We start from the raw sequence: 14161 nt of genomic DNA on the forward strand, positions 1-14161 counted from the left end.
AATATCAATTTTTTGGGTCAATTTAGTACAATAGCCCTATATATAAGGTTTGGTGCCGGCCATTACAAGACAAAAAAAAATTTAATACTGAGTCTGGTGCCGGTCATTGACAAGTCAACTCTAAAAAATAAAAATTTTAAATACCGATACTCTGGTGCCGGCCATTAACAGGCCAGCACCAAAAAAAAATTTTTTAGCCATTGACAGGCCAGCACCAAAAAAATTTGATTTGTTTTTTACTTGGTGCCGGTCATTGACAGGCTAGCACCAATTTTTTTTTAAATACTTGTATTTTTGTATACCAGTATGATACGATTTTAAAAAAAAATTCTGATGCCGGCCATTGACAGGCCAAAATCAAAAAAAATAATTTTTTAAAGCTTGACACAATTATCAGGCAATCATGGGTCCAAAATACGAGTTGGTGCCGGCCATTAACAGGCCAAAACCCTATTCTACTGTTCATTTCAGGTCATTTTAGTGATTGTTTTTTAACCTGGATTATTTTTGTAAATATCAAAATTTTTTGGGTCAATTTAATAAAATAGCCAATTTTATGCCAGTGTTATCTTTTCCTCTGTAGCCAGCCTAATATATGAAAAAATTTAAAATATATATAAAGTTCATAAAAATTTAAAATATATAATGTATGCTAACTGTGGGTTGTAATGTTTAAAATTTTCATATTTTAATTAATGTTTTTATTAAAATTAATAATTTTTTCTAGAAAATAGACTAAATTTATTATTTATAGTTTCTAAATTGAACTGATATTATTTGATTAATGATGAAACTTGGGTACATATTAAATTAGACCAGACATGATAAATAGATGATATTTTGCTTAAGGCGGCCTTGACCTTTGAGCATTAAAATTTATTTTTTAAAATAATATACTTATTAATTAAATAAATTGAAACTAATTCAATAACTTTTTCCTGTAAAAAATTATTACTCTTATCTATCAAAATAAAAATAGGCAACAGATTAACTCTTTTTGCAAAAATAAAAACAATAAAGTAAAAATTCAAAGTAGTGTGTGCAATTCAATTTTTTTTTTTTGTTAATTAATATGTTAAACAAATTGTTAAGGGAATTTTCTTTCTTAAAAAGAGCTTTAGGAAAAGTTGCTATATTTCATGCTATTTTACCCAGATAATTAAAAAAATATTACAGAAATTATCTTAATTAAAAAATAATCACCTAAATGACTTAAAATGAACAATAAAATTAGTTTGGGGTAATCAATGGTCGGCATCAGATAAATTTCTAACACAATTATTTCTTAAAAAAATAATTTTTTAGATGCTAGAGAGTAGATGACCGACACCCTTTTATTTTTTTCACCCTGTATTATATTGGTATACGTTTTTACCAATATTTAGAAGAAAAAAATTAGAGTGTTAATACACTAATGGTCGGCACCCCTTTATCAAATTAAAAGAAATGTTTTTTGAGGTGTTGGTACACCGATTGTTGACACCTTTTTTAAAAATTAAAAAAAAATTACGTGTTGTGACACTAATGGTAGGCACTCTATTTCCAAACTTTTTAAAAAAATTTGGGTACTGAGACAGTGATGGTCGTTACCCTAGTACCAAAATTTAAATTTTTTTTAGAGTATTGAGACACTGGTGGCCGACATTCCAATACTAAATTTAAAAAAAATATAACTTTTTGGGGTATTGAAACACTGATGACAATCAACCCAATACCAAATTTAAAAAAAAAATATTGTTTTTGGAGTGTTAGGATACTGATAACAGGCATCCCTTTAATATATAAAGTTGTTTTATCTTCTATTTGAGATTTTTGTTTGCTTTATCAACTGAAAAATATTAAAAATATTAATGTTTTGTTTGTTGATAAGGAAGCATAAATTTTTGCAGGTTAGTTCCCAAATTCTATTTGTTTATATTCATTTCAACAGAAAAATGATAAATACAACTGAAGAAGGTTGTCTTTCAAAGTCAACTAAAAATCATAATTAAATTCAACAAGCGTGTTTTGCTGGCGAATTTGAAACAAAAGATCAATACAAAAATAGCTACCCGTTGCGGGAAGTAAATGTTGAGATTGTTTTACAAATTTTTTATTTCAACACGTCCACTCAAGTTTTTCAGAAATGGAGCTTGAAGATTATGATAATCTAAGGATAATAATAGCAATTTATTGCCCCCTAATATGGATAATCCCAAACTGATTGAATTGTTTGCAGAGATAGCTAAACTAGAACCTATTCAAGTTGTAATTCCAGTAAGTCAGCGTTCTGGAATTGATTTTAATATTAATGTCTACTAGAAAGATTAGTCGAGTTGTGTAGGTTTACTAAAATCTTCACTATCATGGTGAGATGCTCTTTATTATCGGACATTTTTATCACAATTTTTTACAGTGACTAACACCTCTAAATGAATCTTTAAACGTGGATACGAGATTAAGCCATTATACAAACATCAACTATAATTTGCATTTTCGAGAGTTTACAGTGGCCCTTCAGAACTCAACTGATCTTCTCACCAAAAATTAAAATCAAAATTAATTCCAAAATACTGACTTACTAAAGTTACAACTTCAACAGGTTATGGTTCAACTATCTTCACAAACAACTCAATCAAACTGGAATTATCCATCTTAAGGGGGCAATAAATTATTATTATTTCTAGATCATCGTAATCTTCAAGCTCTATTTTTTAAAACTTAAAAGGATCTATAACAATCTCAACATTTGCTTCCCGCAATAGGTAACTATCTTTATATTAATCTTCTGTTTCAAATCCACTAACAAATCACACTTATTGAATCTTATTCCAATTTTTTGTCTACTTTGAAAGACACAACTTTCTTTAAATGTATTTATCATTCCTTCATCGAGATAAACATAAATAAACAAAATTTCAGAACTCATCTTCAACAATTTTTATTTCCTTCTCAACAAACAAAACACTAATATTATTAATATCAATTTTCAACTAAAGAAAAAAAAGTTTAAATGAAAGATAAAACAACTTTATGTATTAAAGGAGTGCTAACTATCAGTATCCTAACAACTAAAAAATATATATTTTTTTAAATCTACTATTGGATGTCAAAAATTAATGTCCCAATAACCAAAAAAATATTTTTTTTAAATATGATATTGAGATGTCAGCAATTAATGTCACAACACTAAAAAAATATTGTTTTTTTTAAATCTAGTACTAGGGTACTAGCTATAAATGTCTTAACACCTTAAAATTTTTTTAAATTTTAGTATTGATGTGTCGGTCATCACTATCTCAATATCCCTATTTTTTTTTTTAAATTCTAATATTGGGGTACTGACCCAACACCAAAAAAATAAATAAATCAAGTACAAAGGTAGCTAAAAAGTTTTTTAAAATTTTATAGAGGGTGTCAATTATTAGTGTTTCAAGTTTCAACACCCAAATTTTTTTTTAAATATTGATAAAAGCGTATATCAATATGATACGAGTTGGAAAAAAATAAAAAAATATCGACCATCTACTCCTAACACTAAAAAAATATTTTTTTAACCACTTGATGATTGTGTCAAAAATTTATCTAATGCCCACCATTTATTATCCTTAACCCCACTTTAATGTTTATTTTAAATCATTTGAGTGATTATTTTTTAACTATGTTATTAACATAATTAATTATTATATTTTTATGTTATTTGGATAAAATAGCCTATATTTTATGAGTACTTAAGATTCATTAAGAGATGTTGAAAGACAGCCTGAGAAAAACAGGTAGCCGGGCTTTTCCCTGCCCGTCACTACCCAAAATCCTAGATTTTTTAAACTTCCCGAGTGCCACGCCTTCCCTCCTACCTACACTTTAAACGGTAACATTTAAAGTAATTAATTCTTAATTTTTGGAAATTAACAAACAAAAAAAATAAAGTAACACTTACAGTATTGCACTAGCAAAATCAAGCTTTTGAACTCCAATCTTTGTAGTATCCATTACTGCATTCAAATTAAAATTTACATAAAATACAAACCAACAGAAGCAAAATAGATTAATGAGAAAGAGATCTACACTCCGGTGATATCAATTGGTCTGAGGGACGTCGACAATAATTTATTGCATAGTGGAGTGAAGGCAACAGCTAGAGCAAATGGAGAAGGAAGAAGAGGAGTAAAGAGTGAAAAAGACTTATCTGTTACAGAGTGTGCCGAGATTTGCTATGGTGGCGGTGGAGAACAATCAGGAATGGGTGAAATTGCCGAACTAAGTTGTGGTTGGAACCAATTGGTAGAGAGTCTCTATGCAAAAATATCTCATGAGACAATAGAAGAAGAAATGGTTTGGAGCATTTAAGATGCACCCCTATACCCTATTTAAAAAAATTTAAGTGTTAAGAGATAGTAATAGCGGATACCCAAGATCAAATTTAAAAAGTAAACTTTTTTGGTGGAGTTAAAAAAATTACATGATGCCATATTATTTTTTGCCATGGCCTGTGTCCGAAGGCCTAATGCAGACCATCTAAGTTGGAGGGGCACGGTTCCCTAGCCTCTCAAGTCCCATCAGCCACTTTTCTTTTTCTTAAATTCCTATTCATTACTTTAAATTACTTTAAATTCCATTTTTTTAAAATCTATTCATTCATTAGTTTAAATTACTTTAATTCCTATTTTTATCCCTTTAAATTAATTTATCCTTAAATTATATTTTAATTAAAATCGTATTTTTTTATAAAAATTAATTTATTTCAATTTTTTAATTAAAATTTTTTAATTAAATTGATTTATGATTTAATTATTTTATTTTTAATTAAAAATAATTATCTGATAAAGTGGATGCCGGTTATTAGAATTCTAACACTCAAAAAATATTTTTTTAATAGAAAAAAGTGGTGCCGACCATTTAGTGTCAAACACCCAAATATTTTTTTAAAAATATTGGTACAAATGTCTAAAAAAAATACAATGGTGCTGACTATTAACTCCCCATCACATAAAAAATATTTTTTTAATACCTAACACAATCATCAGACAATTCAAAAATCAATGTAGTGCTAGCCACTTAAGTCTCCCAACCAAATTTTACTGTTCATTTTAGGTCATTCGAGTGATTTTTTTAACCTAGGTTATTTTTGTAATTGTTTATTTTTTTATATCATTTGAGTAAAATAGTTAGGCTATTGAGTTTGGAGCTCCAAGTTAAAATTTTTATATTCAAAGTTATATTTTATATTTTGGATTTAAGATTCAGGGCTCAAGTCTAAGGTTAAAGATTCAAAGTTTGTGAATTAAGACTTGAGGTTTTACTACTCAAATTCTTAAAAAAGGTCACAAATTGTCTAAAATTTCTAAGTTTTCTGTTTCAAATAGACTAATTTAAGGGCTTAATTCCTTAAACATAGAACTCAATTTGACTAGGACAAGATCACATATCGGCTATGTTAGAGGCCAATTTTGGGCCCATTTACATTAAACCCCCATAAGCCCAAATACATTACAATAACCCAAACCCCAATCATTAAACTAACCCATTTACAAAATAACCCAATCTTCAAGACCCCTTAACACATTTGAACCCAATTCAGCCAGCCCAATTACCCAAACTCGAATGGCCCGTTTCATAACCCTAAAACCCAACAGATTACTAAACCTAAATACAACCCAATAACTAAACCTACCCGAGCCCACCTAAGCTAACCCTTACCCAAAACCCATTACAAAACCCAAATACCCCAAGCCCAATATCTAAACTAACCCAAACAGAAACCCTAAACCTAACAGGCGCCGAACCTACCCCCCACTTGCCCCTGACAACCCTGCAGCACCGCCCCACCGGTCATGTCCTCCACCGACCCCTCTGCAGCACCACCCATCCCCTGCAAGCAACAACGAATGGACAAAAAATAGTAGAAAATACAATGTAATGGCTATAAAGCCAGTCAAATTTTTCATTGTAGAGGGGGGATTTTCAGAATCAAAAATAAAGAATATTTCCATATACACAAGAAGATTCAAAAAATATAAAGACAATACGAAAATAATATCAGTCCAGCAACCAAAATATGGGCATCAAGCATTTAAGGTGATTTTTATATTTTCTATTTTTGATTTCATTTTTAAACCTATTTTCCCATCTATATATATATTATAAACTAAAAAACACATAAAAATATCGGACGGCGGCCGACGATCGGCCTGTGATCGGCCCCCTGGCCGGATTCCCTTTCCCTCTCCCTTTTCTCTCCCATTTTTTTCTTTCTCCCCTTCCAAGTGAATTTTTTTTAAAATTTTTTTAACAAAAACGGCACCGTTTTGGCCTTGGGTCTGGTCGACCCGACCCGCCCCAAGCAGGATCCGCGTGTTTTTTTAAGGGAGGGGTTATTCGCGCGTTTAACCCCTCCGCTTTTTAAACGTTTTGCAATTAAGTCCTTCATGATTTTAATTTGGCCCTGGATTCTGTTGAGCTTTTCAATTTAGTCCCTGGCCATGCGCATCGTTTTAAATACTCTGGGCTAATTGCCTTTTTGGCCCCCCACATTTTCATGCACTCTCTAATAAATCCCTTCCTCATTATTTTCTTGTAAATTGGCCCCGAAATTTAGTTTTTAAATTCAATTTCGTCCCTTTTCGTCTTTTCTCATTCTACTTTCATTTTAATATTATTTATCTATTATTTTTTTTATTAGTATTTCATTATAATTATTTTTAATATGTATATATATTATATGTCGTTATTAATAGTTTTTTTTATATGCATTCTTCCTAAGACTATATTATATACTTGTATATATTCTTTTGATATATTAGGCATATTTTAAAAATTTTATATTGTGCATATACATATATACTTTTATAACATATTATGAATACAATATACATGTATTGTTATGTTTACATTTCAATATTATTAGTTATTTATCTTTTATACTATTTTACGTATAATTCTATTACCATTATATATTTATAACCTCATCATTATTTGTATATATGTATGTATCTATATAGCGTATGAATAGTTTTTTTTATATACATTATTATTATTTCTAATAGGCGTATACTATGTAAATATTTTAGTACTATAATACATATGCATGTTTTTTATTATATATATATTACGTATACGCATCTTTTTAATATTATATCTTTATACATGTCATGTATATATTTTCAATACTATATTACATAGATTTTTTTTACCATATTATGTATGTCATGTATATATACGTTTTAATGTTCTTGTACTATCTTATGTATATATTTTTTAATATCTATATTATGCATGTATTTTAAACACCTTATTTTATATATGTCATGTACATTTTCTAACACTTTACCACATACGTATATACACTTTTATTGTATTATGTACATGTTATTATTATATCTATTTTACCCTATTTTATTCATTATTAATATTGGTTTATTATACCGGTATATACATACTTTCTACATAGTATTATTTTCATATATCCTTATAGTTATTACTATACTTATTATTTTCCATATTGTCACTTATGGTCTTAATATTATTATATGTTATTTAGTGTACATATATCTTTTATTGTTACTATTTGTACTATTATTATTGGTATATGTCTGTTATATATGTATATTGTATATGATCATTTTTAATATGTTATATGTATATATATATGTATTATGTACGCATATTAGTATTATTATGTAAACCTCTTTCATCCTATTTTACGTACATTTTTTTAATGTCATTATTACGTATATACATGCATTGTTTCCATTTCATATTTAATTTTAGTATTACATTACATCTTTATTGTTTATAATATTATTGTCACACTTATATTTATTTCAATGCACTTCTAGATATGTCTTTTATTTATTTTTATTTCATATCAATTTGCTTTACGTTTAAACGAAAATCTTTTTCTAATTAATTCCAATAAGCAAGGCAACGTATCGGTTTAACATTAAGTCATCGATTTCATCGCTATGTTGGGTGAACATCAATTGACTCGTGTTAAAATGGTATTTCCTTCTCAAAAATCCAAAAAAAATTATTAAAAATTCTCGTGTTTTAACCGCATCACGACTAAATCTTACATTGAACTCGTATTTTTGAAAATCAAGACAACACTTGTTTAACAAGATACCAATTTTGGGTGTCGCGAGGGTGCTAATACCTTCCTCGCGCGTAATCAACTCCCGAACCCTAATTTTTCTCTGGCTTTTGACGTAGACCTAAACTCGACCTTCTTTTTGTTTAAAAAAAAAGAAATCTAATAGGTGTCCGATCACACCTAGGAAAAAGGATCGGTGGCGACTCCCACTTTATTTCAAAATTAAACTTTAGTTTTCAAGTTTTCACTAAATCGCCACAATTAATGACCGGAAGCAAAATTTTTACGTCGCTATAGTTGGCGACTCCACTGGGGACCCATTTTTGAGAGTAGAGTCGGATTAAACACGTGTTGTCAAATTTTTGAACTTCCTTGTTCAAATTAATATTTAGTCGTGATCTTCAAAATTTGTGTTCAAAAAAATTCATGCATTTGCATCATGCTGTAAATATTCTTCTAACTTGTTTTATCTTGTTGGTTTTCAGCTCTAAGTTTTTTAGTTTTTGTAGTTTAGTTTTTAACAAAACGTAAAGGTTTTTGAGTTTCTCCCCACACACCGTGCACTTGCATTTTGCATAACATGAGCTCTCTACCCAGGCTCCGTCCGTTTAAGTGAAAGTAAACGCTATGCCTTCGTGAGTTAACTCGTCCCTCTGCACAGGCTAGTGAATACTTTCGGGTTACATATGACTTATGCTTTCGTGAATTAACTTGTCCCTCCGCATAGGCATAAGTAAATGTAATCCCTCGAATTGAACTCGTGAGCCTATGATGGGCTACGACCAAAGTTTCGTACTAGTCTTAGTAGACGATAGTACGAGCAATTCGAGTACCTATCCCGAACAGAAACTGCATATAAGTGAACCGTACGAGCCACCTAATTAGAGCCATACCGAACCTTTGTCCATTAATAGTCACCAAAATAAGTACATGGGAGAAACGCCTCTTACCTTTCATTACTTTTACATTTCTACTTTACAAAAGAATCAGGTCTATTAGACCGAGTAGCTTAATTTGTTGGAATTTCTATAGTTTTTCTCAGTTCATATTTGTTGTGGTTACTAACCAAGTTCGTTTGTCTTTATTTTTATCTTTTTCATTATGCATAATAGGCATCATATTAGGAAGGTGTTGACTAGAGATCGGTTGCCAAAAAATAGGTTTCTAATGGAAGATTCAATTATACAAACAACCGAGAAGAATGCCGTGGTTCGGGACTGGTCTCTAAAAACTCAGAAAGAAAAAGGGGATAGTAAGTGGAGGGATGTATTGCCAATCTGCCCGAGTACATAACTGTGAATGTTCGCCAGAATAACCTTGAAGATTTGGTTCGGGTTTGGAATCAGTGGGACTCAGACACTAGGGGTATCTTTACTAAAAGATATGGGGACATAGCCAACTTGATTGCTGTCAACGTAGACGAACGATTGATCCAAGCCATGGTCAGATTTTGGGATCCGGCTTACCAATGTTTTACCTTCAATCAAGAAGATATAACTCCGACTACAGAGGAGTACGTTGCTTTGCTTCGTGTTGAAAATACGCAACTCTATAAAATATATGTGAAGGAGCCTAAGCTGGTGACATTCAAGAAAAAATTAATGAGATTGACAGACATGACTGACGTGTGGGCCGAAAAATAGATAAAGAAGAAGAATGAAACCATTTGCATTCCATGGTCTTCCCTACGAGATTTGGTTCTGAACCATCCCGACATGTTGAAAAGGGTAAATCTATTTGCTTTGGCCATTTATGGTTTGATCATCTTTTCAAAAGTCCTTGGACACATAGAAGTTGCGGTGGTGGATTTCTTCGAAAAATTAAAGCAAGGAATCAACCCTGTCCCGACTATCTTGGCCGAGACCTTCAGATCTTTAAACAATTGTAGAAAAGTGGGGAAGGGACATTTTATCGGATGTGCACAGTTGCTCAATGTCTGGATTTTGAGCCATTTCTGGAAATTAGAACGAACACCGTACCACATGTTTTCAAAAACCTTCGCTCCCTTGGAAGCCTACCTTGAGAGAGAATGGCCAAAGGATGTCACTGAAGAGCATTGGGTTTCAGTTTTTCAGAACCTTCGAGCTGAAGATGTAACTTGGAGAGCACCGTGGATACACCCGTTAGTTCTGTTATACAAGGTTGGAAATCAAGATTGGGTGCCACTACTCGGGTTTTGGGGAGGAGTTGGATACGCTCCGTTAATGGTCCAAAGGCAATTTTCTTCACGACAATTCATACCCGCCACCGGAGGATTAGCACAGTCCGAGTTTGCTTTCGCAGGTGAGGGATATATGAAGAGGGTTCGAGATACCGCAAAGTCTTGGAAGAGAATTCATCTCATGGAGTTAGCTCTGTATGCTGACACTCTCACCCAAGATTATGTTATATGGAGAAAGCAACGAGTGAATAGTCAGCACGTCTCGTCGACAAATTACACCGTCCAGAATCCTTTCTCTGAAGAAGTGTCATCTAAACTAGAAATGGCAAGGCAAGAATTTGAACGAGAAAAGGCCAAGATGTCTCGGGACCTTAGTGCTCTTCAAGAGGAAAATTACCAGTTGAAGATCGACTTTCAGATTGAAAGGTCCAAAACTGAGAAAGTGCAAAAAGAAGTTGAAGTCGTAAAAAATGACTTAAGAGATCTTCATCTAGAAAATAAGAAGTTAAGAGGCACAATAAAGAATAGTGGGCTGGGCAAGTCGTCGACAGAATAGAAAGAAGAAATAAGCAACATTAAAGGCGGGATGGAATTTTGGAAAGGAAAAGCGAAGAAAGAGGAGGAAAAGGCTGCGCGGGTTATGATAGAACTAAGGAGGAAGAACGCCGAATATGAAATTATGTCTGTCGAACTTACGATTAGTTAGTCCGAAAGCCGAGAGTTAAAAGAGAGAATACGGGAATTAGAAGATATGTTGCAAGATCGTCAACAACAGTTAGATACTCTCTTAGAAGATTTGGAAGAAAAGAATAGTCAATATGATAGAGACATTCGTGCTTACGACGAGGGCCTCCAAGAAAAGGAAATGCAAGTTAGCTATTTGATCAATGAAATTCGTGGGGTAACCATGTACGTGGTACAATTATCGGAAGAAGCTAAAATTTCTCATTTACCAATTCCCTCCAAGTCGAAGATCAAACATATCAGAATTCATAGCACGAGTAAAGGAATATGGTGATATAGCTAGGAAGTTTGTGTAATGGCTGAATCGAAAATAGCAAAATGTTTTGTAATGAACTCTTTTGATGAATGAAATGCCTAAATAGGGGCTATCTTGAAATCAACACCCATTTATTGCATTTCTTTCATGATTGACATTCATTTATGCATTCATTCTTTCATTGCATATACCTATCCCATAATCATTCTCTAAGGTTAGAATCATATAATTCGCAGTCACAACACTTCAAATCTTAAATCACGCCATTCGTATAGAACGCATCGACAGGCTAGAACAATGGAGGCTGAGTTCAATGAAAGAATCGAAAGGATGGAAAGAGTCCAAAGGGAATTGCAAGAACAACTGGCTAAATCACAGCAAGAAACGAGGGATCTGATAGTGAGATCTCGAGAGGAATCACTTGAACAGAAGGATCAAATAGCTAAGATGATGGAAATGATATCGGCTCTGGTAAAAGGAAAGGGACCTATGAACCCTGACGTTGTGGAACCACAGTTAAAGGCTAATCATGATCAGGATTCGCCCCATCTGCCAGGATTTACTCCACCACATGCCCACGCAACACAAAGAGGGTACACTCAATGGGAACCTACAGGTCTGGAGTAACGACCTGCGCCACCTGCTAATCTGGGGCAATGAATGTTCGTATCAAACCCGGTGGCTAGTCCTGCTGATCCACTCGTTCTAGATTTGGACGATCCAGCGGAAATAGCCAAGTTGAAAACCGGTGATCACGAGGCTCAAGAGAAGTATAGGAGCTTAGAGGAAAGACTCAAAGCAATAGAGGGTACTGAAGCCTTTTCTGCATTGAGTGCCAAAGAGCTCAGTTTGGTGCCCGATCTGGTTCTGCCTCTGAAATTTAAAGTACCAGATTTTGAAAAATACGATAGCACGAGTGTCCAAAGGTGCATCTTGTCATGTTTTGCCAGAAGATGACTAGTTACGTGAATGAAGACAAGCTACTCATACATTGTTTTTAGGATAGTCTAGTAGGATCGGCTCTTCGGTGGTACAACCAGCTTAGTAGGGAAAAGATCCAATCCTGGAAGGACTTGGTGTCAGCCTTTTATGAGCAGTACAAGCATGTATCGGATATGGTGCCTGATCGAATGACCCTACAAATGATGGAAAAGAAACCAGCAGAATCCTTTAAACAGTATGCGTAAAGGTAGAGAGATATCTCCACCCAAGTGGAGCCTCCACTGACTAAGACTGAGATAACAGTCCTTTTCATCAATACTCTGAGAGCACCATTCTATGACAAGCTGGTGGGAAGTGCTACGAAGGATTTTTCAGATATCGTAATATCCGGAGAACTTATTGAGAATGCCATCAAAAGTGGAAGGATGGAAGGTTCAGAAAGTTCAAAAAAGGCAGCGCCCATGAAGAAGAAAGAACCAGAAGGCCATATGGTAGGAATAGGAAGCCGTTACACTCCAAACTCATATCCAAACCAACCCCGACCTCAAAATTATCCACTTTCGAATTTCTATTATCCCCCTCAAAACCCTTACTACCAAACAACGCCCCCTTCCTACCCCGTATGTGCTACGAACAACCAAAGACCTATCGCCACGTTCCCACAAAGCAATGTACCCGCTCAAAGCCAACCCAGAAACGAACAAAGGCCAGCAAGACCCAATCCTGAGAAACCGCAATTTACTCTCATTCCTGTGTCGTATGGGGAACTGTACCCAAAACTCTTGGAGAAGCAATTAATATCTCCCCATTACATGGCACCCCTTAAGCCTCCATACCCGAAATGGTACGATCCAAACGCTAGTTGTGCATACCATGCCGGGAACCAGGGGCACTCTACGAAAAACTGCCTTGCCTTCAAAAGGAGAGTTCAAGGACTCATTGATGCGGGCATCCTACGATTTGATAGTGCCAGTAATGTAACTGGAAACCTGTTCCCTAACTATACCGAAAGGAATGTGAGCGCAGTGGGGAAAGAGGACGAATGGCAAGTCAGAAGATATGTTTTGGAAATAAGGACGCCTCTGTAAAAAATCTGGAAGGTACTGATTAAGAAAGGATTGCTCTGTCACCCCGATAGAATTTTCGGACAAGAAGGTCAAAGTTTTTGCGATTTCCATGGAATTGTAAGACACGACATTCAATCGTGTGAGGAATTTAAAAAGTTACTTCAAGACCGGATGGATAATAAGAAGATTAAAGTCCTTAACAAAAGGGAAGAGGCCAACGAAAGAGAAGTATGTGCCTCTAACAGCCAATCATCAGGTCTCCCTTATAGCACTGATCGGCCGTTAGTAATTTATTCCGATGCGAAGAAGGAGCCGGTGAAACCGAAAATGATAATTGAAGTACCATCTCATTTCCCTTACAAGGACGACAAGACGGTACCATGGAAATATGACGTCAACATCATCACACCTGAAGTTGAAAAGTCTGAAGCCACAACTAGAGATGTTGGGGAGGTAGGCCATTTTACCCGCAGTGGGCGGTGCTATTCTAAAGAAGTCGAGCTGGCAAAGAAGAATAGTGACTTGAAACAGAAAGCAAAAGCACTAATGCATGTGACCGAAGATGAGCATGAAACTGTGCTTGAACAAGAAGCTAAAAAGCCTGTGGATGAGGAAGAGGCACATGAATTCTTAAAATTTATCAAGCACAGTGAGTACAACATGGTGGAACAATTGAGTAAGCAGCCAGCACGAATCTCAGTATTATCTTTACTGTTAAATTCAGAGCCACACCGGAACGCCTTGTTAAAGGTGTTGAATCAAGCTTACGTGGCAAACAATATATCCGTTGAGAAGCTTGACAGATGGGTGAATAACCTAAACGCGGATAATTTCATTTCTTTTAGTGATGATGAAATACCACCCAATAGTAGAGGCTCCGTGAAAGCATTGCATATTACAACCCGCTGCAAGGGTTATAT

General features: G+C 34.0%; 1 long non-coding RNA gene across 1 annotated transcript; it reads right to left on the reverse strand.

The window, feature by feature from the left end:
- Positions 1–1020: 1020 nt before the first annotated feature.
- LOC121227890 (uncharacterized) lies at positions 1021–4432 on the reverse strand. The gene is made up of 2 exons (XR_005925413.1): positions 3920–4432; positions 1021–3841 (listed from the first exon to the last, which is right to left on the reverse strand). It is a non-coding gene; the product is annotated as an uncharacterized lncRNA (long non-coding RNA).
- Between the last annotated feature and the right edge of the window lie 9729 nt (positions 4433–14161).

The sequence above is a fragment of the Gossypium hirsutum genome, chromosome A04, assembly GCF_007990345.1.
Source record: "Gossypium hirsutum isolate 1008001.06 chromosome A04, Gossypium_hirsutum_v2.1, whole genome shotgun sequence".
Lineage (NCBI taxonomy): Eukaryota > Viridiplantae > Streptophyta > Magnoliopsida > Malvales > Malvaceae > Gossypium > Gossypium hirsutum.